Source organism: Mobula hypostoma, chromosome 18, assembly GCF_963921235.1.
Source record: "Mobula hypostoma chromosome 18, sMobHyp1.1, whole genome shotgun sequence".
Classification (NCBI taxonomy): domain Eukaryota; kingdom Metazoa; phylum Chordata; class Chondrichthyes; order Myliobatiformes; family Myliobatidae; genus Mobula; species Mobula hypostoma.
This window is the reverse complement of record NC_086114.1, coordinates 30,514,376-30,538,904: the sequence shown is the minus strand read 5'-3', so window position 1 is coordinate 30,538,904 and position 24,529 is coordinate 30,514,376. Positions and strand designations below refer to the sequence as shown.

The window sequence follows — 24,529 nt, the reverse complement described above, 5'->3', positions numbered from 1 at the left end:
AGGGGAGGCCAAGAAAGACACACGTGCAATTCAGACTGCACTCCTACTGTCAAAGGGAAAAGAAATAAAGTTAACTACTTGGCTCAAATATAATTCAGTCATCCAGACGCCTCCCAACCTAACCTTTTAAAAATAAATGGACAGCCAAAAGCTGATAAACTCCTTCTAGCAACATGCTATTTTAGACACTGCTGCTCAAGTTGTAGATTTAAAGTCTTGAGTGGTTGTCTAAGTGCCTGACCAAGCTCAGCCTTAATGGCCAGGGCTGCTGTTATTGTCTGTAATGATAGAGTGGCTGGAAGTAGAATCAATAGAGAGATTCAAATGGGGAATTGCTATTGATACTGTCTCCAGTGTCCTTCCAACTTTCAAAAGGGATTTGGATAAATACTGGAGGAGAAAACTTCAGAATTCTTTGGGGGAAAGGACAGGGTGAGAGAGGCGATTTGGAAAGCCTCTTCACAGACCCACAGTGAACATTGAAGGTGAATGGTGAAATCCTGGAGCGGTGTTTTATTGAGCAAATCAGGTGCCTGGATTTACGAACCAGAGGCTTGAAGCCGAACCTTCTTTATCACATCAAAGGAATTAAACTTCAGTTAATAAAATAAATCTAGAGTTTAATAAAGGGCTAGTTCCAGTTTACTTACAAAGGGAACTTGAGGTGATATATGTGACTCCAGCTCTACAGAAAAGTGTTGTCTCAATTAGCAAGTGCCCATGCAACACCCCACTCCAACCCCCCATTTTATAGTATCTTGGATAATGGAAATTCACCCTTACAGAACTCATAAATCACTTACCCAAAACAGAATACAATTTACTCTCACAAAGTTAAGTGGAAATAAATAAACAAATATATTTTCAACTTGCTCTTTTGATGCCTGTGCAAATAATGCACCTTCACATTATGGAAAGTCACGATATGGACCATTTCCCCTTATAATGTTAGTATAAGGACCAGTGTTGGTAGTGATGAATGAAGAAACTGAAAGACCTTGTTTTGTGTTGGAATCTGTCTCTGGTCTTAGAGCATCGATGGATCATTAATCTATTGAAATGCTGCCTTAAGTTCATATGATGGGTGGAAGTAGATAAACGTGTTACAGCTCGCATGATCCAGGGCTCAGAGGCCAGCCTCAGTCCTGTGAATGCTACCATGGTGGGCAGAACTTCGAGAGGGAAGAGCAAAGTGTAGAGATGATGGAAATCTGAAATAAAAACAAAAATTGCTCAATATTCTCCGCTTAAAGAATGTTCTTCTTCCTGAAATCACTCCACCAGCTTCTCCTCTTTGTAAGATCTGGCCAGTTCTGATAGAAGACCCTCAACATGTAACATTCTCTCAATTTTTCTCTCTCCTCTGATCTGCCAAGTTTTTCCAGCGTTCTCTTTCAGCAGGACGGACAGCATCTGTGGAGAAGAAGAGGCAGAGTGAACGTGAATGGAACTGGTTACGGGGGGTGGGGAGAAAAAAAACAAGTTTGTTATAAGTTGCAAATACAGGACGGTGGAGAGAACAAAGGGAATGACTGCAGAAAAAGTGCGGACTGAAGTTGTCCAGGAGACCGAGGCCGTTGGTGCTCATAAGTGAATCATAGCTGGGTCTGGACGAGTGTAAGAAGAAGGATTTTGGTGTGGACAGTAGAGAGGGACTGCTGTGACTGACAAAAACCAAGCTGCACAGAAAATGTAACTTGGAAATATACAAGCCTTTATTCACACAGCAGATCTTCTGGAGAGAGTCTAAGAGTTTCTCTCTCCTGACGCAATGTTTAATAGTTTTATATACAAAGACAACAATTAACGATTGACTACAAATTCATTCACCTGCTTTAACATTTTGGATATATTCGGGGATTTACAATGGGAGCACATCCCAACGAGCAGAACTCCTGTGAAGTGGTGTCTATTCCGAAAGCTTCTGAGCACAAACTCCAGACATCGAAACAAAACCCTTTTGGTGCAGTGTTGAGAGACGGTGCCCTGAATATGCAACGAGACAGAATATTAAGTGGCAAAACATACCTGCCTTGAACAGAACATTAGGTGGCAGGATTCGCCTCTAACAACATGTTAATGCAGGAGGTGGTCACGTAATTCCTTCCTTAATCTCATTCCGAAGTTTTCCTTGACCATAAATAACATAAGCATTCATCGATTGTATTCCCCTCTGTAGTTTTAATGGTACAGTATTAGAATGTCCCGCACTCAATAATTAATTTCAATAGTATTAACATAGTAGCTCAAGTTAAATTATGAATGGATAATTGCAAAGACTAGCTCTCATTTTAATTAATCCATACCTTCATAATTCCAGAATAATCCCAAACAGAACTAAACTTCTGGAATCGTGAAAACGCAAAATTCTGAAAATCATAAACATGAGAAGATCTGCAGATGCTGGAAATCCAAAGGAACACGCACAAAATGCTGGAGGAACTCCGCAGGTCAGGCAGCATCTATGGAAATGAATAGATGGTCAACGTTTTGGGCCGAGACCTTTCTTCAGGACTCAGATGCTGGAATTGTGCACTGCAGGACACAGTGGGCTCAAGCCCTCCAGGGCTCCAGTTACTAAGACAGGTGTGGTAAACCATATATATATGTTGTAACTGCGTTACCTGTCTGGACACGCCCCTAAGCTGACTGCCCCTGTGGCTCCTCCCACAGACTCCTGAATAAAGACGTTTTCGCCCTGCTCCTCCCCCTCAGACCAGGGGCAGACACTCAGCATGAAGGTCACATCTTACTGCGAATAAAAGCCTTTTAGTATTTATCCTACTTCAGTCTTTTGGAATTATTGAAGGAGCTTCAATGGGGCAGTGTCTGCCGCAGCTCAGAGTTCTGTTATTCTCTCTTCTCTTGAGCTAGTACTTCTTGGCCCAAATAAGTGGCTGCCCCAATTAGCTCAAGTTTCATGCAAAATAGTCAAATATGCAGAATAAATTAGTATGCTACCAAAATTACTACAGCACTATAAGACTGTGTATTAGTTCCTAATAGCTATTGACGGAGGAATTCATTCAGTGTATGCTGACAATTTCTTTTGATTGACTATAAATTAACAAAATCAGCACAGACACCTAGTGCAGATAGTGGACTGGCTTCAAACAGTGCTCTTGATGACTGCATCCTCCAAATCTTCATTTTAATTGTAACATTCAAGATGATTGCTGACACCTTCAAATTTTTCATAGTTCCTAACTTGCCGAAGCAGTGAAATTGTTCATTTTCACTCCCAGCTGTTTTTGGCATCTCCAACCCTGAATGCTTGAAATTGCAGTAAGCAAAACAGTTCTGAATCATCTTACTGTTTGTTACTTGCCAACTATCGGTGACAAAGATCTCTGCTTTTTGAACACAAACATGCAGGTTACGCTATTTAAAAAAACCTGCTTGCCCTAAGCAACGGTGTAGTGCCTAATGGCCACACGACGCGTACACAACTGATGCTTGTTAGAAAATGTTTGGCAACAGTCTCCTGTCCCAATTAAGTGGCATACTGTCCCAAATAAATGAAGGGAGTCCCGGCTATTTTCTTGATCTGCTTTTGTTCTTTAAGGATTGTTCCAAATAAGCAGCTGCTCTGATTAACTGATGGACCAATTAAACAGAATCCACTGATTTAGGAACTTGCTTTGGGGTGTGTTGGCACAACATTCAACAATTATGAGAATAAAGAATTACAGTATATAAAAAAGGAAGTCAGAGGTTAAAGTGCAGAATAAAATGTACATCAATTTATAAATACCAATATGTATTTCCGATGCATCCTTCAAGAGGATCACAACCTTGTCGTCGGGTTTGGAGGCTTTCAGGCCTCAATGACCTGGAGAGCTGCGTTGGCTGGAGTCAGGGCTTTATGCTTTGGCTCTTGGTGGGGTCACCCATGCCAAACAGGCCACTGGTCTTCCAGGTTTGGGGACTCAGCTCACGGACAACAACCCTGACCGGTAAAACAAAATTGTTACAAAAACAGCAATGAAGAATCCTTCTACATCTGAGTGCGATGATATTCCCGAGCCTCCACCCGGTGCTTGCATGACTGATAGTAGTGAAAACCGAGAGGAAGCTACTGACATGATGAAAGCCACAAGAGATGGAGGACCTTCGTTTCTGCCCTAAATGCCAGTGGTGTAATGGGCAGTAATTTCCAATGTAAACAGCACTATAAAGAATGGTTTAAAGTGTTTCTGGACCAGTGCTGTGACTGAGGCAATACATAGAGGGGAGTGGGTGGCTATCTAGAAGAGGTGATCGCATTAACAGCCCGGGGGAAGAAGCTTTTAAGATGCTGTGTAGTTTTTCTTTTAAGAGCCTTATTGCACTTTTCAGAAAGGAGCTTTTGGAAAAGGCAGTTTGCTGGGTGGGTAGTGTCTGTGATGATTCTTCCCGCCCACATCACTTATCGTATAAGCAACACTCACAAGAAGAACTTGGAACTAAAGTATACACAATTTTTACAAAAAAAAAAACACCACAGTTAGGGCAAAATGTCCAAAGAGAATCAAGGGATTATGGGGTTAAGGACATAAGAACAAAAGAGTAGCTGGAGTAGGCCACTCGGCCCCTCAGTTCTGCTCTACCACACAATCCCAGGAGTCAGTTCCTCCTGTGCCAGTTCCCCATAGCTCTTAGTTTCCTGATCTTTTATAACATTTCTCTTCTTCTTTATTTAACCACAAGGGAAAATGGTACTGAGCTAACAGACCAGGTCTAGTCGCATAACTAGAGGAGATCCTGCAGACGCTGAAGATCTGCATTATGAGTCCTGATGAACAGTCTCGGCCTGAAATGTGAACTGTTTATTCCTCTCCATAGAGACTGAGCCCTAATATAATTCATAAGACCACAAGACATAGAAGCAGAATTAGGACATTTGGACTACTGAGCATGCTTCACTATTCTATTAAAACTGATTTATCATCCCTCTGAACAGCCTTGTCCTGACTTCTATCTTGTAGTCTTTGACATCCTTTCTAATCAAGAACCTATTGACTTCCATTCTAAATCTACCCAGTGATTGTCCATTTAGTGATAGAGTAGTCATGAAGAACCTATTCCTGCTTCTTTCGTTCTGTCTTAACGTCAGCTAGGGAGCCAAGTTAAAACAAGTATTGGAAGCGTCAGGTTGTTACATGGGTATGAAATGAATCATACCAGTTTCAAAGAACTCTACAAACCATAAATAAATTTTAAGTGCTTTATCGTTTAACAGTGAGGTAAAGTTCCAACTGCCATGAGCCTTTTTGCAGTCCCTGCCCAATAGCGGCCAGAATTAACGATATGAAGAAATTATTATTTTGTTAGCTGGGTGTAAATGATAGTTCCTGTGGGTGACACTGTCCAATCAGCTGAACCTTGACTTGCATATTTTGGGTCTAAGGTTTGCCTCAGAATTGGATTTTGCCTTTATTTTTGTGTGCTAAATGTGTGTTACAGTGTTAAGTCTCAAATCAGATTCTTGGCAAAACGAAAGTTATGAAATTGGCCAAAAATACTTTGGAAACAATGCTGTGGTGGTTTAGACTTGGTGCCAGGACCTGCTCAGTTTCTCCAGGGACAGCATGGAATCTAAACACTTCACTAAACCACAAATGGGCAAGGGGGAATGGTGCCGGTCAGTTATTAAAGAGATTTTTTAAATTACAAAAATAGACTTTACTCATAAAAATATAAACAGTTCAAAATGCGCTTGTCTTTTTTTTCCAATCACCGTGCCATCTAATCAACCCATTAATCATACCCTCAATCCTATACATTCTGACATGTCACGGACATCAGCAGCTCACGTTATGACTGCCACAGAGGAAGAGGAGTCTGTAGGGGGAGGGAAGGAGCTCCCTATTTCACTCAAAGCAGCAAGGAAGTGCTGGTGAATGAGAGCCGGCATCAGGGTGCTTCGACGTGTCGGGGCAGGAGGGTTTGCATGTGGGAGCAGGGCTGCCATTGGAAAGCAGTGGCTGCAGTGGACACCTGGTGTGAGAAGCCCTGCATCTTCCAGCAACACCAGATGGATGTCCATCACCTCACACATCATGTCACCGTGAGCTCCAGACCAGACACTCTGTATTTTACTCGGAGACTCAGACACACACACACATTTACAGACATGCACTCACAGTTTCTCTCTCTCTCTCTCTCTCTCTCTCACACTCAGACAGATATTCCACTGATGGTAAATACACAATGAAAGGGCTTTTTTTCAAACTTGCTGGATTCGGTAGATGCCCGGGTAGCTAGCAGGAAGTTCTGAAACTGTCACTGGTTCCCTGATGGACATAATCCCACAAAATTGTATCATAGCAGAGGTTGTAAGTCACACCCCAAAACATTTTACATCCGCCAGGGCAAAGATGTATGATAGCCAACTGGGAATTATTTATTTGAAAATACTGACTTTTCTAACGAGTGCTGTCTGTTCTCCTTTTGAAGGAAAATCCCTGACTTGTCCTCAGAATGCCTCATTAATAAATGATAAATTATTTTTATCTACTCTTTTGGAAACAGCTACATTATTCTTAATTGTAACCATGGGGGAGGAGAGCTGTGCAGTAGATCTGTTTTGTGCAGGATAGCTGTGCATACAGGCTCAGGCAAGATCTAAGTTTAAGTTTATTTGGACTTCAAGTTATGTAACCGTCAAGCAGGAGACCTCATACAGAATGGCAGCTAGCTGTCCACTTGCTCTTTGTCTGAGTAATGACATCAGGTTTGAATTGCCACTCTATATTTACCCACACTGAGGTCCTGTGAATGGGGCTGGGGATGAAGATCACTGTGGACATGGGGTAATTGCTACCCCTGTGGAGTTCGAAAGACATTCCGGCTTCCGTGGGTCATTTCACAATTGTCTTGTTTCTTTTTGCTTGGATTGGAGATTCCAGGGGCAGGATGATCACCCCATTGATAGAGTGGCCCATTGTGTCTATTTTTAACACATTGCAACTTTGAAACATGCCTATCTGCCATACCACACTAATTGCTGTGAGTTTTTTTCCCAGTACTCTATATAGTGACTAACAGTCTTGGCAATATTTTGACATTAACCTGCTAAGCCTTCACATATACTATTGTGATTTGGATTGATGGCTGGTTCCTGACTGTGTTACAGAACATGGAATTGCTACTGTATGGAAGGAGCCCATTTCCCATTGAACTTGCTGTCAATACCTGCAAGAGCAAGGTCGTCCCGTTTTCCAAGTTTCCTGCAGCTTTGTTTTCCTCAATGATTGATCCAATTCTGTGTTGGCACCAGATATTGCAGATTTAGATAGATAGATACTTTATTGATCCCAAAGGAAATCTCAGTGTCACAGTAGCATTACAAGTGCACAGATATACAAATATACAAATATTGGAAGAGAAATAAGAAAGAATAAAAAATAAGGTACCTCAGTCTAACAGGGGCAGGGGTCACTACATCCTTGGGTATAGGTTGACTCAATGGCTGAGGGTAAAATGACCTCATATAGTGCTCTTTGGAACAATGCAGTAGTCTTCGTCTATTACTAAAAGTGCTCTTCTGTTCAGCCAAGGTGGCATGCAGAGGGTGAGAAACATTGTCCAGAATTGCCAGGATTTTCTGTCCGTCCTTTGTTCTACCACAGCCTCCAGTGTGTCCAGTTTGACTCGTATAACACAGCCAGCCTTTCTAATAGGTTTATTGAGCCTGTTGGCATAAACTAATTATCTCAGCACACCGCCACTTTGAAGATTGTACTGGTGACAACAGTCTGGCTTATCTCAAAGCTCAGAAGGGTTAAACTTTCCTTTGACATATCATGCTACAAATGTCAGAGTACTGAATTACTGGCGCTCCCCATTTGCAACATATCAGCATAGCACAGTATAAGTGTTGACTTATTATCGGCACCTGCACCGAGATACATGAAAAGTTTGTCTAGCATACAATTCATACAGACCAGACCATTACCCAGTGCATGGAGGCAGAAGAATAACAATGCAGAATAAAGCATAACAGCCACAGAGAAAGTGCAGTGCAGGTAAACAACAAAATGCAAGATCATGACAGGGCAGATCCTGAGGTCAAGAGTCCATCATTTTCTACAAGAGGCCTGATAACAATAGGATGGTATGCATTTCCTAGCCTGTTTTATCTTTGGCCTGATGGGAAAGAGGAGAAAAGAGAATGCCCAGGTGGGTGTGATCTTTGATTATGTTGGCTGCAAAAGGTAGAGACAAGAGTCCATAAGACATAAGAGTAGAACAATGCCATTTGGCCCATCGAAGCTGCTCTGCCATTTCATCATGGCTGATCCTCTGAAGCCCATTCTCCTGCTTTACCCTGTAACCTTTCACTCTCTGACTAATCAAGAACCTATCAACCTCCACCTTAAATATGCCCAATGACCTGGCCTCCACAGCCACCTGTGGAGATGAATTCAACAGACTCAAAACCCTTTGGCTAAAGAAATTACTTCTCATCCCCATTCTAAATGGACGTCCCTCTATTCAGACATTGTGCTCTCTGATCCTAGACTCCCCCACAGTAGGAAACATCTTCTCCACATCCACTTTATCTAAGTCTTTCAACGTTCAATGGGTTTGATTGAGATCCCCTTCATTCTTTAAAATTCCAGCAATAAAAGCCCAGAGTATCAATTGCTCCTCATACAATAAGCCTTTCATTTTTTGAATCCTCCCCAATGTCAGCACATCCTCTTAAATAAGGGGTCCAAAAGTGGTCATAATATTCCAAGGGAGGTCTCACCAGTGGCTTATAAAGCCTCAGCATTGCATCCTTGCCTTTACTGTCTAGTCCTCTCGAAATGAATGCTAACATTGCAGTTGTCTGCCTCACCACCAACTCAGCCTGCAATTTAACCTTTAGGGAATCCTGCATGAGGACTCCCAAGTCCCTTTGCAATATGGATTTTTGAGTTTTCTCCCCTTTTCAAATATATTGTATCACCAAACACTTCCTGACGCTGTATTCCATTTTCCACTTCTTTGCCCATTCTCCTAATCTGTCCTAGTTGTTCTGCAGACTCCCCGCTTCCTCAACACCACCTGTCCCTCCTCCTATCTTTGTATCATCGGCAGACTTGGCCACAAAACCATCAATTCCATCATCCAAATCATTGAGATACAATGTAAAAAGATGCGGCTCCTACACAGACCCCTGTGGAACATCACTAGTCACTGGCAGTCAATCGGAAAGGGCTTCCTTTATTCCCACTCTTTGCCTCCTTCCAATCAGCCAATGCTCTATCCATGTTACGATAATGCCCAGGTTATGATTTCTACTGTTATGCTGTGAGGTATTTTATTTTAGCATTTTTCTGTAAAAGCAGAGTGTCCTGCAGGTAAGGGAGTTTTGGCCTAAGCTAAAGATGAGGAGCTACGTTGTCCAACTTAGGAACGTTGTGTTGGACAATCAGGATTGAAGGATGTGAGAAAGACTCTTGAGAGCTAGGTGGGAAGAGATTCTGAAGGCCCGTAGTGCGCTTCATGTCATTGACAAACATGGCTTACAAGAAAAGATTGAAGCAGTGCTGCAGGCACCCGAACTGGAAGATGTGTCACAACCCAGGTCAGACTAGGCCTTGTAAGCTCCTACCACCCAGCTTCTCTCAAACATTGATACCGTGCTGCATCCATTGAATGCACTGTTACAGACAGGAGCAAAGTGGGAACGGTCAGAAAATGTGAAAAAACATTCAAGGAAATAAAGAGACGAACAACATCAGATGAACTGCTCCCCTGTTATGACCCATCCCTGCCCATCAGACTGGTGTGTGACGCATCCCTTTATGGCATTGGAGAATGTGCAGAATGCAACTTCTCACAGATCAATCGAGGGGCCCGTAGTCCAGTATGGGGAGTAATGAGGTTCCACCACTACCTCTGTGGACAAAAGTTTAATCTAGTGGCAGACCACCAGCCCCCTGTGTCCGCTTTCAATCACAGGAAGAGAATCTCAGTGATGCCCACTGCCCGGTTGCAGCTTTGGGCACTTTTCCTATGTGCCCACTCTTATGACATAGAGTTCAAAGATACCAAACAACACAGTAATACTGATGGTTTGTCACATCTTCCATTGTTGGCAACTGAAGAAGAGAAGTCTTCATTTAGTGACCAAGCAGAAGTGTTCCACACAGCATTGGTGGACCAGCTGCTGGTAACAACTTCTGAAATACAAAGGAATGACCTGACATTGTCAAAGGTCGATGACATCGCCATGCAAGGATGGCCAGCTCATGGTAACGCTGTGTTTCCAGAGTTCTCAGTGAGATGAGACCAACTGTCTGTATGTCAAAGAACGCTGATATGTGGATCTCGTGTTGTGGTTCCCTGTAAACTGTGCCCCAGAGTGTTAGAGAATCTGCATGAAGGATTCCTGGGTACAGTCAAAATGAAGAGTCTTGCCTGGAGTTATGTTTGGTGGCTCGGAATAGATAAGGAGATCGAAGACGTGGTTAAAGGCTGTTTGGGATGCCAAAAAGTTCAAAATACACCCCCACAGGCACCGTTATATCGTGAGAGTGGCTATTCACACATGACAAAGAGGACATATTGATTTTGTTGGGCTATTCATAGACTCCATGTCTCTAATTGCTGTGGATGCTCACTTGAAGTGGCTGGAGGTTACACCAGTGAAGTCAACCACCTCAGCAAAGACTCACTCCACTCTCAGGACTGCCTTTGCCAGAAATGGCTTACCAGAACAAATTGTGAGTGACAACGGACTAGAATACATGTTTTCTATGTTTCTATTCTTCTGATATGTATTCTAGTATGTATTTAATTAGTTATGTTATTAGTTATATTAGTTATGGACCGTTATTGTAAAAGCATGGTCTGTTAAAGGGAAATTGAATGTTTTGTTACATATACAGTTTTATGTTAATTAATCTAAAGGCAAAGGAAGTGTAATGCATGGATCTATTTCTTTTCTAGTGATGACTACACTTAACACTAATTATTGACTGATAACTTACACATGCACATTGAGTTATTGCTCTCTGCAAGGTGCATATACACGTTAACTTCGCGTGCATAACTTTATTTATTTGATATGTACTCATACAGACACAATACAGATACTATAGAAATGAGCTCCAATGTTTATGTGTACAATTAGACTAGTTTTATTGTAATGGGGCCTTTTATCTTTTTCTTTTTCTGTTAACTGTTTGATAAAGTTGAAAATTGTTAAATATTCTTTCTATGTAATTTCATGCTGGTGTCATTTCTGGGCTACTGGTAACTGTGTATGGGCAGCAATCACTCTCGTTGAGTTTCCTTTAATCGTTAACATCACAACGTTCCTGTTTGGTTGAACCCCAAATCATAACGACCCAGCTGTGCATTGCTTTTCAAAGGCAATCTTCTCACCACTGAGCAACATGGCTTTTAGCAGAACAGCTAATAGACTAAGTTGGTGTACAAGCCCCAGTAAGAGGGTGCACTAGTATCTTTTCTGTAATACCATGGGTTCTTTTGTCTCTCAAGCACTTTCTCCCAGTAATAACAACTGCACTCATTTCTGTCCCCGCATACTGCATTTCTGCATACTGCTAGTGTCTTCCATAGTGAAGACTGATGTAAAGTGCTTATTCAGTTCATCTGCTGTTTTTTTATCCCCCATTACTACCTTTCCAGCAACATTTTCCAGCAGTCCAATATCTACTCTCATCTCTCTTTTCCTCTATATATACACCTGAAAAATATTTTGGTACCCTCTTTGATATTGCTGGCTAGCTTACCTTCATATTGTATCTTCCCTCCCTCCATGGTTTTTTAGTTGCTCTTCGTTGTTTTTAAAAGATTTCCAGTCCTGTAATTTCCCATGAATTTTTGCTCTATTATATGCCCTATTTTTTTCTTTTATATTGGCTTTGACTTTCCATGTCAGCCACGGTTGCATTATCTGCCTTTAAAATACACCTTCTTCTTGGGGATGTGTCTATCCTGCACCTTCCAAATTGCTCCCAGAAATTCCAGCCATTGTGTTCTGCCATTATCCCTGCTGGAGTGCCCTTCCAATAAACTTTGGCCAGCTCCTCTTTCATGCTTCTGTAATTCACTTTACTGCACTGTAATGCTGATACATTGGACTTTACCTTCTCCCTCTGAAACTGCAGGGTGAATTTTATCATATTATGATCACCTTCTCCTAAGGGTTCCTTTACCTTAAGCTCCCCAATCAAATCTGGTTCATTACACAGAACCTAATCCAAAATAGCTGATCCCCTATTGGGCTCAACCATAAGCTCCTCTAAAAAGCCATTTTGTAGGCATTCTATGAACTCTCTGTTTTGGGATTCGACACAAACCTAATTTTTCCAATCTACCTGCCGATTGAAATCCCCCATGGCCATTGTAACATTGCCCTTTTGACATGCCTTTTCTATCTCCCATTGTAATTTGTAGCCCATGTCCTGGCTACTGTTTGGAGGCCTGTATCTAATTCCTATCAGGGTCTTTTCACCCTTGCAATCCTTGCAGTACAAGGATTCTACATCTTCCGATCCTATGTCACCCGTTTCTTCGGATTTGATTTCATATTTTACCAACATAACCACACTATACCTACCTGCCTGTCCTTTCAAAACAATGTGTATCCTTAGATGTTAAGTTCCCAGCTATGATCTTCCAGCCATGACTGACTCATTGATGCCCACAACATTATAGCTGCCTATCTCTAACTATGCTCCAAAATCATCTACTTTATTCCATACACTGCATGCATTCAAACCTAAGACCTTCAGTCCTGCTTTTGTTACCCTTTTCAATTTTGTTCCCCTTTTATACTGTGACGTATCCCACTGACTGCAATTTTGCCCTATCATCTGCCTGTCCTTCCTGACAGTCTCACTACACACTTCCTCCTCCTGTAAACTAACAGCCCTATCCTCAGCAGTATCACTCTGGTGCCCATACCCCACCGAATTAGTTTAAACTTTCCCCAACAGCTCCGGCAAACCTGCCCACAATTATATTGGTTCCCCTCATGTTCAGGAGTAACCTATCCCTTTTGTCCAGGGTACACCTTCTGCAGAAGGGGTCCCAATAATTCAGAAATCTGAAAACTGCACCAGTTTCTCAACCACACAGTCATCTGTTAAATCATTCTATTCTTATTCTCACTGTCATGTGTCACAGTAAGTGCTACCCTGGAAGTCCTGTTTTTCAGCTTCCTAATTTAATTCTTCAGGATCATCTGGCTTTTCCTACCTATCTCACTGGTGCCACGACTTCTGGTTGGTCACCCTTCCACTTTAGAATGTCGTGAATCTGATCCGAGACATCCTGACCCTGGCACCTGGGGGGTGACACACCATCCGGGTGTCTCCATCGCAACCACAGTATCTCGTGTCTGCTCCTCTAACTATAGAATTCCCTGTCACTACTTCTCTCCCCTTCCTTTCTGAGTCACAGCGCCAGAGACCTGGTTGCTGTGGCTCTCCACAAGTAGGTATTCCCTCTCAATAGTATGCAGAACAGTATATTTATTAGGGAGCGGAATGGCCACAGGGTGCTCTGTACTGGCTTCCCATTTCCCTTCCTCTCCTGACAGTCACCCACTTTCCTGTCTCCTGCAACATAGGAGTAACTATCTCTCTGTAGCTTCTATCTATCATTCCCCCAGTTTCCCATATGAGGTGAAGATCATTGAGCTGCAGCTCCAGTTCCTTAACGTGTTCTCTGAGGGACTGCAGCTCGGTGCTTCTGGTGCAGATATCTCCCCGGATTCCCACATCCAACACAACGAACACAACACTGCCCCAGAAGCCATTCTCACTGCACTAACTATACACAGACAGATGAAGAATGAAGAAGAAGAAATTTACCAGATATCTACCTGCCGAAGCCAGATAAGCCAAAGCCTCCGCACTCTAACACTGGTCCACTCTCACAATGGCTTCTCCGCTTGTCGCTGCCTTATTTTTATTTGCCCTTGTTAACGCGTGAGGCCTTCTGTGCTGCTGGATAAAGCCAAAAGCCCTCCTTTATTTAAATCACTTGCTCCCCGGCCTACGTGAGACTTCCTGTGCCAATTTGACTGTGACTATGCCATTGAAAAAATCCATGGAGGAGAGGCTTCTTTCTATGATAACACACACACAAAATGCTGGAAGAACTAAGCAGCATCTATGGAAGTGAATAAACAGTCGACATTTTGGGCTGAGATCCTTCTTCAGGACTGGAAAGGATGCTAGAATAAAAAGTCGGGGGGAGGGGAGGGAGGACAAGATAGAAGGTGAGAGGTGAAGCCAGGTGGGTCGGAAAGACAAAGAGCTGGAGAAGAAGGAATCTGATAGGAGAGGAGAGTGGACTGTGGGAGAAAGGAAGGGACCCAGGGAGAGGTGATAGTCAGGTGAGAAGAGGTTAAGAGGCCAGAGTGGGGAATAGAAGAGGAGGAGGGGGGAGGGATACATAGGTTGGAGGCTATCCAGACAGAATATAAGGTGTTGCTCCTCCACCCTGAGGGCGGCCTCAGGGGCCCTGAATGGAGGTGAGGGAGAAGGTATGGTATACGTTTGGCTGCTTGCAGGGAAATGAGCCGGGAGGCAGATTGGTGGGAGGGATGAATGGACAAGGGAATCACAGAGGAAAGCAGAAGCGGTGGTGGGGGGGAGGTAAAGATATATTTGGTGGTAGGATCTATTTAGAGGTGTGGGTCTTGCAGAGAATTATGCAGAAGCTCATGGGAGGGTAGGAGGGTTCACGAGGAACTCTGTCACAGTGAAGGCAGCGGGAAGATGGGGTGAGCATGGATGTTCAGGAAATGGAGGAAGGAAAACCCTGTTCTTTGCAGAAGGAGGGCACCTCTGATATCCTAGAAAGGAAAGCCTCATCCTGGAAACAGATGCTGTGGGAGTGAAGGAACTGAGAAAATGGAATAGCATTTTTACAGGAGACAGGATGGGAAGAGATAGCCAGGAGAACTGGTAATTTGTAAAAGATGTTGGTCAACAGTTTGCCTCTGGAGATGGAGGGAGAGAGATCGAGAAAAGGGAAGGAGGTGTCAGAAATGGACCAAGTGAATTTAAAGGCAGGGGGGAAGCTTCCTGGGAGGAGGCAAAGTTGATGAAATTTACAAGCTGAGCTTGAGAGTAAAAAGCAGCACCAATGCAGTCATCAATGTAGGAAGTGTTGGGGAGTTACTGGGGAATACTTGGAACAGGGACTGCTCTACATAGCCAACAAAAAGGCAGGCATGGAACTTCAATCACAATATAACCTGTTATTAACTCATCGCATTGAAGGCTATTTGCTTAAGTTAAAGAGCCAATTTTATGTTTGGAGATAAAAATAATAAACTGCTTGCATCTCTATTAAAAACGGCTGCAGCCAAGAGGCAAATCTTGAAAATCTGTAGGAAAGATGGTACCTTGGCTCAGGAATATGAAGAAATTAATAAGATTTTTCAAGACTTTAATACTGAACTTTATAAATCTCAATGTCCGTTAGATTCCTCTGAAATGAATGCTTTTTTATGAAAGATTGCTTTTCCTAAAATCTTGACTGAGGATCAAAAAACTCTCGATGCTCAAATCACTGAAGCTGAAATTCATAAAGCTATTTTTTCAATGCAATCTGGTAAGTCCCCAGGACTTGATGGTTATCCTGTAGAATTTTGTAAAAAATTTGGAAAGTTGCTTTCTCCGTATATGTTGGAAATGTTTAAGGTTTCTTTTGTGAAAGGTGACTTACCCTCTACTTTTTATGAGGCTTCTATTTCTTTAATTCTTAAAAAAAGATAAAGATCCCACTGACTGTGCTTCATATAGACCTATTTCATTACCGAATGTCGACGTCAAGATTCTGTCAAAGATAATGGCCAATCGGTTGGAGAATATTTTGGGTAAAATTATTTTTAAAGATCAAACAGGCTTTATAAAGGGTCGCTATTCTTTTTCAAATGTTCGGAGACTAATTAACATTATATATTCGTCCTCTTTTAAAACTCCACAATGTGTTGTATCTTTGGATGCTGAAAAAGCTTTTGATCGAGTTGAATGGAAATATTTATTTAATGTTTCAGAGAAATTTGGCTTTGGTGCTAATTTTAATAATTGGATTAAAATGATATATAAAGCTCCTATTGCTACTGTTGTCACTAACAATTGTAGGTCTTTTTTTCAGCTTTCACGGGGGACAAGGCAAGGCTGTCCGTTAAGTCCTTTGTTATTTAATTTAATATTAGAACCCCTTGCTATTGCACTTCGTGAGGCTAAAAATATCCATGGGATTTTCGTGAATGAGGCCATGCATAAGATCTCTCTTTACGCTGACGATTTATTGGTTTATATATCTAATCCTGATGAACCTATTCCTGCCTTGTTAAAACAATTCAATAAATTTGGAGATTTTTCAGGATATAAAATAAATTTCGGTAAAAGTGAATTGTTTCCTTTAAATGATTCTGTCTCTATATATGATAATACTCCTTTTAAATTCACAGATTCTTTTTTGGTATTTAGGTATTATAATCACTAAAAATATAAGGATCTTTATAAAGCCAAATCTCTTCCTTTAGTAGACTCTATGAAGTATTTATTTAGTAGATGGAGTCCACTCACATTTTCACTTGTTGGTCGTATTCATATAGTTAAAATGATGATTTTACCAAAATTTTTATAATTATTTCAGAATATTCCTGTTTTTTTGACTAGGAAGTTTTTTGATCGGATTGATTCTATTATTTTATGTTTTATTTCGAATAATAAAAGACCAAGAATTAATAAATGTCACTCACAAAAATTGAAAAAGGAAGGAGATCTTGCTTTGCCTAATTTAAGAATGTATTATTGGGCTGTTAATGTGCGATACATGTCCTTTTGGTTATACTGGGTTGATGAGAGTGATCGGCCAATTTGAGTTGACCTGGAACTGAAAGTTGTAAAACAGTTTTATTTAACCTCGTTATTGGGAGCTGCTTTACCTATAAAATTAGCTAAAGTTGCTAATTTAAACCTATATCCTGTGATTAAGTATTCTTTACAAATTTGGCTCCAGTTCCGCAGTTTTTATAATCTTAAAAAATTTAAACTTTGTAGTTTAATTCATCGAAATTACTTTTATAAGCCTTCTTTGAGTGATCCAATTTTTTTACTTTGGAAAAATAAAGGTATTAATTCTTTTTTGGATTTATTTAAGGAAGAGGGATTGATGTCTTTTGAACAATTAATTGATAAATATTCTCTTTCATACTCACAATTTCTGCAATACCTCCGTTAGACATTTCTTTAACAAAAATATTTAAGTAATTTTCCTTACATATTGGAGGCTGACCTGTTAGATACTATTATGAGTATGAACCCTTCGATCAAGGGTTCTATTGGAAGAATTTATAATTTATTATTACAATGGGATAAGCGTCCTTTATCTAAGATTAAACAGGATTGGGAAAAGGAACTCAATTTGACTTTTATGACGGAGCATTGGACATGGATTTTGAAGTTGGTTAACTCTTCTTCAGTGTGTGCTAGCCATTCACTGATTCAATTTTAAATTGTACATTGTTATCATTTGATGAAGAAGAGACTTCCTAAAATATTTTCTAATGTTGATAGTTATTGTGATAGATGTAAAACTGAGATAGCTACACTGACACATATGTTTTGGTCTTGTTCTATATTGGAACAGTTCTGGAAGTCAGTTTTTTCAACAATTTCTAACACACTTAAAATTAATCTACAAACCTAATAAATTAACTGTGCTTTTTGGAATAATTCCTCAAAATATTCGTGGTATTTCTGTGTCTGAGCAACATCTTATTGCATTTGTTACATTGATAGCTAGGAGGGCCACTTTGTTGAAGTGGAAGGATACATCAGCTCCCACTTTGTCACAATGGTTCTCTCAAGTGATGCTATGTCTTCATTTGGAGAAAATTAGAAGTCAAACCTTTGAACCTTTATTTGATTTTGAGAAAAGCTGGGGCTCATTTGCTCCTTATTATCATTTGAGCTAATTGATAGATTCCACGATCTAATTGTAAATTTTTTGGTATATTTTCTTTTCTCGCTGGCGGTTTGAAGTTTATTTTTAGAAGCTTTTCATATGACGCATGGCTCCGGGGTTGTACACCTAAAGGGGTTTTCCCCCCACTTTTTCTGCTTAGTAGGTTTTTTTTGTTATAATGAATTTATTTTCAATCTTTAAGGTAATGTCTTTTTTGAGACACTGTAGGTGTTGTTACTTCATTGTACTCGTGTTATTTCTTTTGTATAATATAACAATAAAAAGATTTGAAAAGAAAGAAAAAGGCGGGCATAGCTGGGGCTCATACAGGTGTCCATAGCTACCCCACGAGTCTGGGGAAAGTGGGAGGAAAACTTTTTGAGGGTGATGATCAGTTCTGCCAGACAGAGGAGGGTGGTGATAGAGGGGACCTGGTTGCTTCTTTTACTGAGAAAGAATAAAAGAACATTTCTGTGATGTGCTGAGCTCTGTTCATAAGTCTCTGCAGTTTCTTGTGGTCACGTGCAGAATGGTTACTATGCCTCGCAATTATGCACCTAATCGAATGCTATCTAATGATTCAATGGTTTCATTTAATAGCAAAGAATGTATACAGTAAACAACCTGAAATTCTTAGTCTTCACAGACATCCACAAAACAGAAGAAAACCCCAAAGACAGGAAAACATTAAAACCCCAAAGCCCCCTCCCCTCTACAAGCAGCAACAAAATATCAATCTTACCACCTCCCTCTCCCCCACTTGCTTCTGCATGAAGCATCAGTGCCCACCACCTACCAAGCAAGCAATGGCAAAGCTCCCAAAGAGAGACCATGATCTGCAGTCCAACAAAAGCCATTGTTTGCCCAACATTCGACATGCCATAGGTTCTCTATTTCTCACTAACAAAGCAGAGGGAGGTGTCACCCCTTCCACAGTGGGAGGGGAGACCGACAGATCACTGTTTCGAAGTTGCAGCCTGATGAGAGGCTTGTTTGAGCTCCCCCAGCTCAAGAACCAGCAGACTCTCCCCCCTCCACCTACATTGAGAGGGACCGGTCTCTGGAGTGCCGAGACCTCCGAAGGTCGCACCCACTGCCTTGATGTGCATCAATAAAAATTGGTCGGATCGATGGGGACGTGCCAAATTTCTTTAACCTACCGAGAACGAAGAGGCGTTGGTGAGTGTCCTTGGCCGTCACATCAATGGTTTTGCACCAGGATTCTCTGCTATGCACTTGAAGCTCTTAACCCAAGGAGTTGTTGCACCATTAGACAGGTACTGGTACAGGGAATCATACGAATGCAGTTATGATATACACAGTACTGGAGCAACATTATACTACTGACTTAACTTCCCTTTTTCCAGTGGCTCACCTACAAGGGATTATTTACATTGGCCAACAAAGAGCGTATCTAGAAAGTGGCATACCTCGGAAGTAGAAATGACTAAAGGAAACCCAGGCAGAAGAATATACAAACACCGCACAGAAGAAGCGTGAAGTGTGAGGCGGCCACTGTAACTGCTGCCCCACTGTGTCTCCCACCAATAAAGGGGCGAGTACCAATATGGCGGCTACATAGTTCCTGAATTTTCTGCTCTATTTATCAAAGTTACAAAGTCCTGCCTCACTATAGCACCAAACCATTGTGTTATTAAACCATTAGTACAGCTTGACAACAGGGTGCTCCATGATTACCTATCTCTGAGCTTTCTTAACAACAAAATGATGTCAAAGAAATGTTTGGAAAGTGATATTCTTGTGAATACATGAAAAGCAATTGGTTGTAATTTGGAAGGATATACAGAAATATGTTTGAGAGAACAACCAACGTGATTTTAAAGCTTTCACCGGCTCAGTATGAAATATTCAACAGGAATGACAAGAAAAACGATTGCATTAGACAATGAAGTACTGTATATAGAGTTCAGTACTTGAAGCACATCAGAGATTTACGATGCATTTGTAGAAATCCACAGAAATGAAGCAACTATGTTTTGAATCACTGCCTCTTCCGTTTCAATATGAAGCGGTGTGGGTTCAACTTCCTCCTCATAAACACCTACAAATCAGTTTTATTTTGGATTTTAGTTTTGGAGAAAGCAGCGTCTATGTATTGGGAATTAAGTCTCTCTTTCCCTTTCGACAGCTAAGCACTATGATTGAGTGGGTAACTGCACCCACTATTCAAGTGAACCAGGTGCGATGCTACATCAGCCAGAAAATATTACGCTTGAGAAGAGGACAGATGCTGCACAAATCTGAATTTTCTCACTTTCCAAGCCATCGCAAAAAGATGAGGAACCATCTTTAGTCTCACGGGATTGAGGCGAGCAAACAATTTGTGCAAACTGCTTTGAGATTGGTCCAATTTATTGCCCGTGGGGCCTTTCAGCCATCAGATCTCCATTGCCTTTGATGTAGATGGATTTGAACCCAAGTCCCAGAGGGAACATATCTCACCACTAACTTTCAGACACAAACACTGACATCACATCTGTTATATGTATTTTAATACATTCATATGCACGCCATAGTCAATGAACAAGGACTCTGTTGGTAGTAAAAATAGAAAATGCTGGTGACACTCAACAAGGTAGGCAGAATCTGCAGAGAAGGAGACGTTTCAGGTAGAAGACCCTTCAGCAGAACAGGCAAAGAGAGAAACGAAGTCCTGACGAAGGGTCTCGGCCTGAAACGTCGACTGCACCTCTTCCTATAGATGCTGCTTGGCCTGCTGCGTTCACCAGCAACTTTGATGTATGTCGCTTTAATTTCCAGCATCTGCAGAATTCCTGTTTGCGTTTAAAGAGAGAAACAAATTAGTTTTAGCTAGCAGAGAAGGAGAGGGAGGGGGTGGGTGGAAGAAAGGCAAAATCTCTCAGAGCATTAACAGAAAATGCTGGAAACATTCTGCCTGTAGCCGCAACCTTGACTGTAATAAGTAGTAGGGACAGAATTTGGATAAGTGACTTGTCAAACCTAAATGTCAGGTTATATCTTTCAGCTGCTCCTGTCCCCATTGTAGATCATCTAAACATGGCTGTTAGTTGCCAGTATGATTCTTGGCAGAGAGATTACATTGTGGTAGAAGCCAACTGCCAATGGTACATGATTTGAATGGGACAGCCAGGAAATAAGCCTATTAGCCCAGCATGCCCTACACCAACTATCAAATATCTTCCATCTAGTCCCAGTTTACCTCTTGCACGTAGGTCAGTTCCCCACTTTCCCATTCACCAGCCACACACCTTAACCAGGAGCAACTTACAAGAGCCAATTAATTTATCAACCACCATGAACTTTGAGAAGTGGGCTGAAACCGGAGCACCCAGGGGAGAGCACCAAAGGTTGGTATTGAGCAAGCAGCAACACTAATTGCTGCACCACAGTGCCACCTTAGTGTTGGATAATGCATTATGAAATGCTTAAGCCTGGTGTTTTTATCACCATGCATTTATGACATTGTTTACTGCACGAACAGCCAATTGCAATAGCTTGCACGCGTTTGACTTACGTTGCCAGTACACAGATCACAAGCCACATCATCTGGCTTCACATCTACCTAATTTCACCTCAATAAGCCTTACCTAACCTTTTTCACCAAGCCTTACTTATGGCTTCATTCCAGCCCACCTTATGGCTGCATTCCTTTATGTGACAGAGATTCTGTGTCTTACCAGTAATAGAACAGATGTGATCATTCCTCTGAAGTGGTAGTTACCATAATTGGGAGTGCACAGTTCTGCTCAAGGTCATTAAGAGTGACCAATGAAAAAGATAACTGCAAATGAAAATGTTCATGCAATTCTGAAAATTACCACCTCAAATCCCCAATGCTCAGTGATAAGATTATAATACTTTGCTGTTGATAATCTTCCTTGGCAAGTAGCCATTTGAACAGGAACTGTATTGTTTGTATCAATCACCTATTAGTCAGAGGAATTCTCAAGACTATCATCAAACTTTAAGTTACCAAGAGGATCTGTTTCTGAAAAACACTGCTGGAACTGAAGCCATGTAATTCAATATGAAAAATAGGTGATAGGGACTTTGCATCAAAGATTTGATAATCTCCCCTCATTATGAAGGGATAATTAAACTCAAGATAATGAATCATTAAAATCTTTACTCACAATTACAACTAGAAATTGCAAATTAATTTCATTTCAAAGGGTAGGAAAGTCTTGAAAGAGGAGATGATGCTTTGCTGATTTGCATTTGTGGTCAGTTCTTTGTGGAGCTTTTAGTGAATGGAGGTCTTCTCAAAGTCAAAGTGGAAGGAAGTTGAGTTTATTGTCGTATGCACAAGCGCCTGTATAGATATGATGAAGTCTGTACTTGCAGCAGGATGACAGGCACTTGGTGCTACTTAGACTCTGCTGTCTACTGGAGTCAGTCTCTACGGAAGATTTGACTCCTTTCAAGCATGGAGTTAGATCCGTGATCTGGCCACTGAGTGGCTGAGGCAGTGGTGTCCAGCTTAGTAAGGACTTTCTCTTCCATCACAATCGCTGGTGGATACAGTGGGCTACTCAAGTTCCCCCTTTGATGATCTGGGCACCGAATGGATAAGTGCCTCACCACACATCCTGCATGAAGCAGAGCGATACTTGAGTTAAAATATTGTTGGGGTCACCTATTTTGTCCAGTGACTCTGGTGTGGCCTCCTCTAAATTGGTGAGACCCGTCGTAAATTATAATCAGGTGTCTGGAGTCATTTTACTCTGTAAGCTTCAACAAAATCCACTCATAGTTGTATCTTTAACAGTGGTTCACCTCAAAGTTAAAATTAAATTTATTATCGAAGTACATATATGTCACCATACATGATCCCAAGATTCATTTTCTTGTGGGCATTCACAGTAAATACAAGAAACACATTAGAATCAATGAAAGACCACAACCAACAGAACGGACAACATCAAATGAGCAGAATTCAACGAACTATGCAAATACAAAAGCAAAAAAAAAACAATGAATATCAAGAACTTGAGATGAAGACTCGTTAGAAATGAGTCCGTAAGCTGCAGGAACAGTTCAGCAATGGGGTGAGTGAAGTTATCCCCCATAGTTCAAGAGCCTAATGGTTGAGGGGTAATAACTGTTCCTGAACTTGTAGTGTGGGTCCTGAGGCTCCTATAGCTTCTTCCTGATGGCAGCAGTGAGAAAAGCATATGGACTGGGTCAGATTTACTACTTTTTTCAGGATTTCCCATTCAAGGGCACTGGTGTTTCCATACCAGGCCGTGATGCAGTCAGTCAATATACTCTCCACCACACATCTATAGAAGTTTGCTGAAGTTTTAAATGACATGCTGAATCTTGTCAAACTTCTAAGAAAATAGAGGTGCTGTCATGCTTTCTTCATAATATCACTTACGTGCTGGACCCAGGGCAGATCCTTTGAAATGATAACACCATGGAATTTAAAGTTGCCGACTCTCTCCACCTCTAATTCCCCTGATTAGGACTGGCTCATGGACGACTTCTCTCTCATCCTTTGCCTTTTAGACATCAGCCTTCTTCCACTGCCTCGTAATCTAGTCCTGACTGTCTCTGTTCTGTGAGTGTTTGATGGGACCTTGACTCTAACCTGTGCTGAAGCCCCGGCTCTCGGCAAATTTGATGGGACAGTGAACCAGAAGCTTTACTAATCCGTACTATCCCTGACCTGGGAGTGTGTGATGGGACAGTGTACAGAGCGCTTTATTCTGTATCTTAACTGTGTTATCCCTTCCCTTGACAGCAAAATGTAGAGTTTTGCTCGAGCCTACATCATCCCTACTCGGAAAGCATTTGATGGGACACTGAGAAAGGAGAATAAATGCAGCCTTCCTTTGTTCTACTAGTCCTCACTGTGGTGATATCACGTGTAACGACGTGTCAGAACACGATTGGAAAGAGTTCGGAGCATGCGCAGAAATGCGAGAATGATCTGGAACATGGCGCAGTAAGAAACGTGGTTTGGTTTTGTTGCTGTAAATAAAAGTTCTAATCCTTCTAGAATATGATTCTTTATTGTTAACCCACGGTCCGTAGAAATATAGAGAACACAACACTCACCTTGACCGATTTGCTTTTACTACCCTATTCAAAATTGCTGACGCAACTCCATTTGGGGCTGAAATATGCCTTTAGTCAGCCCTGGAAAGACAAAATGGTGCCGTTAACAGGGCAAGCTGCAAAAGTCCCGCAGGCCAGTCACTCTCTGAAACCTGCAGTCAACATTCTCCAGCGAGACAACACAGCAAGTGAATGCCTTTTACAAAGCTTATCACTTCCTGGCAACCCCAGGCATAGATGTCATTTTTCAATACAAGTGTTTCTGGCCTAGGAATGATTTGGCACAGTCCATTGACAAATCAGCTCCCTTGACTATATGGACGATGTGGAGCAGATGGGATTAAGCTATTGAAGTCTCCCTTTGAACCGTGTGATTGATGAGAAATCTATTCCACCCTAGTTCCTTGCTAGTTGATCCTTTCCATTGTCACCGATCCCAGCAAAAGCCAGCAACGTCCCTGATGTATAAAAGACCCTTTATGCAAAAAAGGAAAAATCTCTTGGGATAGAAACACATTTC

The 24,529-nt window shown here is 41.5% G+C and overlaps 1 long non-coding RNA gene across 1 annotated transcript; it reads right to left on the bottom strand.

The window, feature by feature from the left end:
- Positions 1 to 714: 714 nt before the first annotated feature.
- Positions 715 to 24,072, bottom strand: LOC134358185 (uncharacterized). Its single transcript, XR_010020824.1, has 3 exons — positions 24,010 to 24,072; positions 1,831 to 1,986; positions 715 to 1,413 (listed from the first exon to the last, which is right to left on the bottom strand). It is a non-coding gene; the product is annotated as an uncharacterized LOC134358185 (long non-coding RNA).
- Between the last annotated feature and the right edge of the window lie 457 nt (positions 24,073 to 24,529).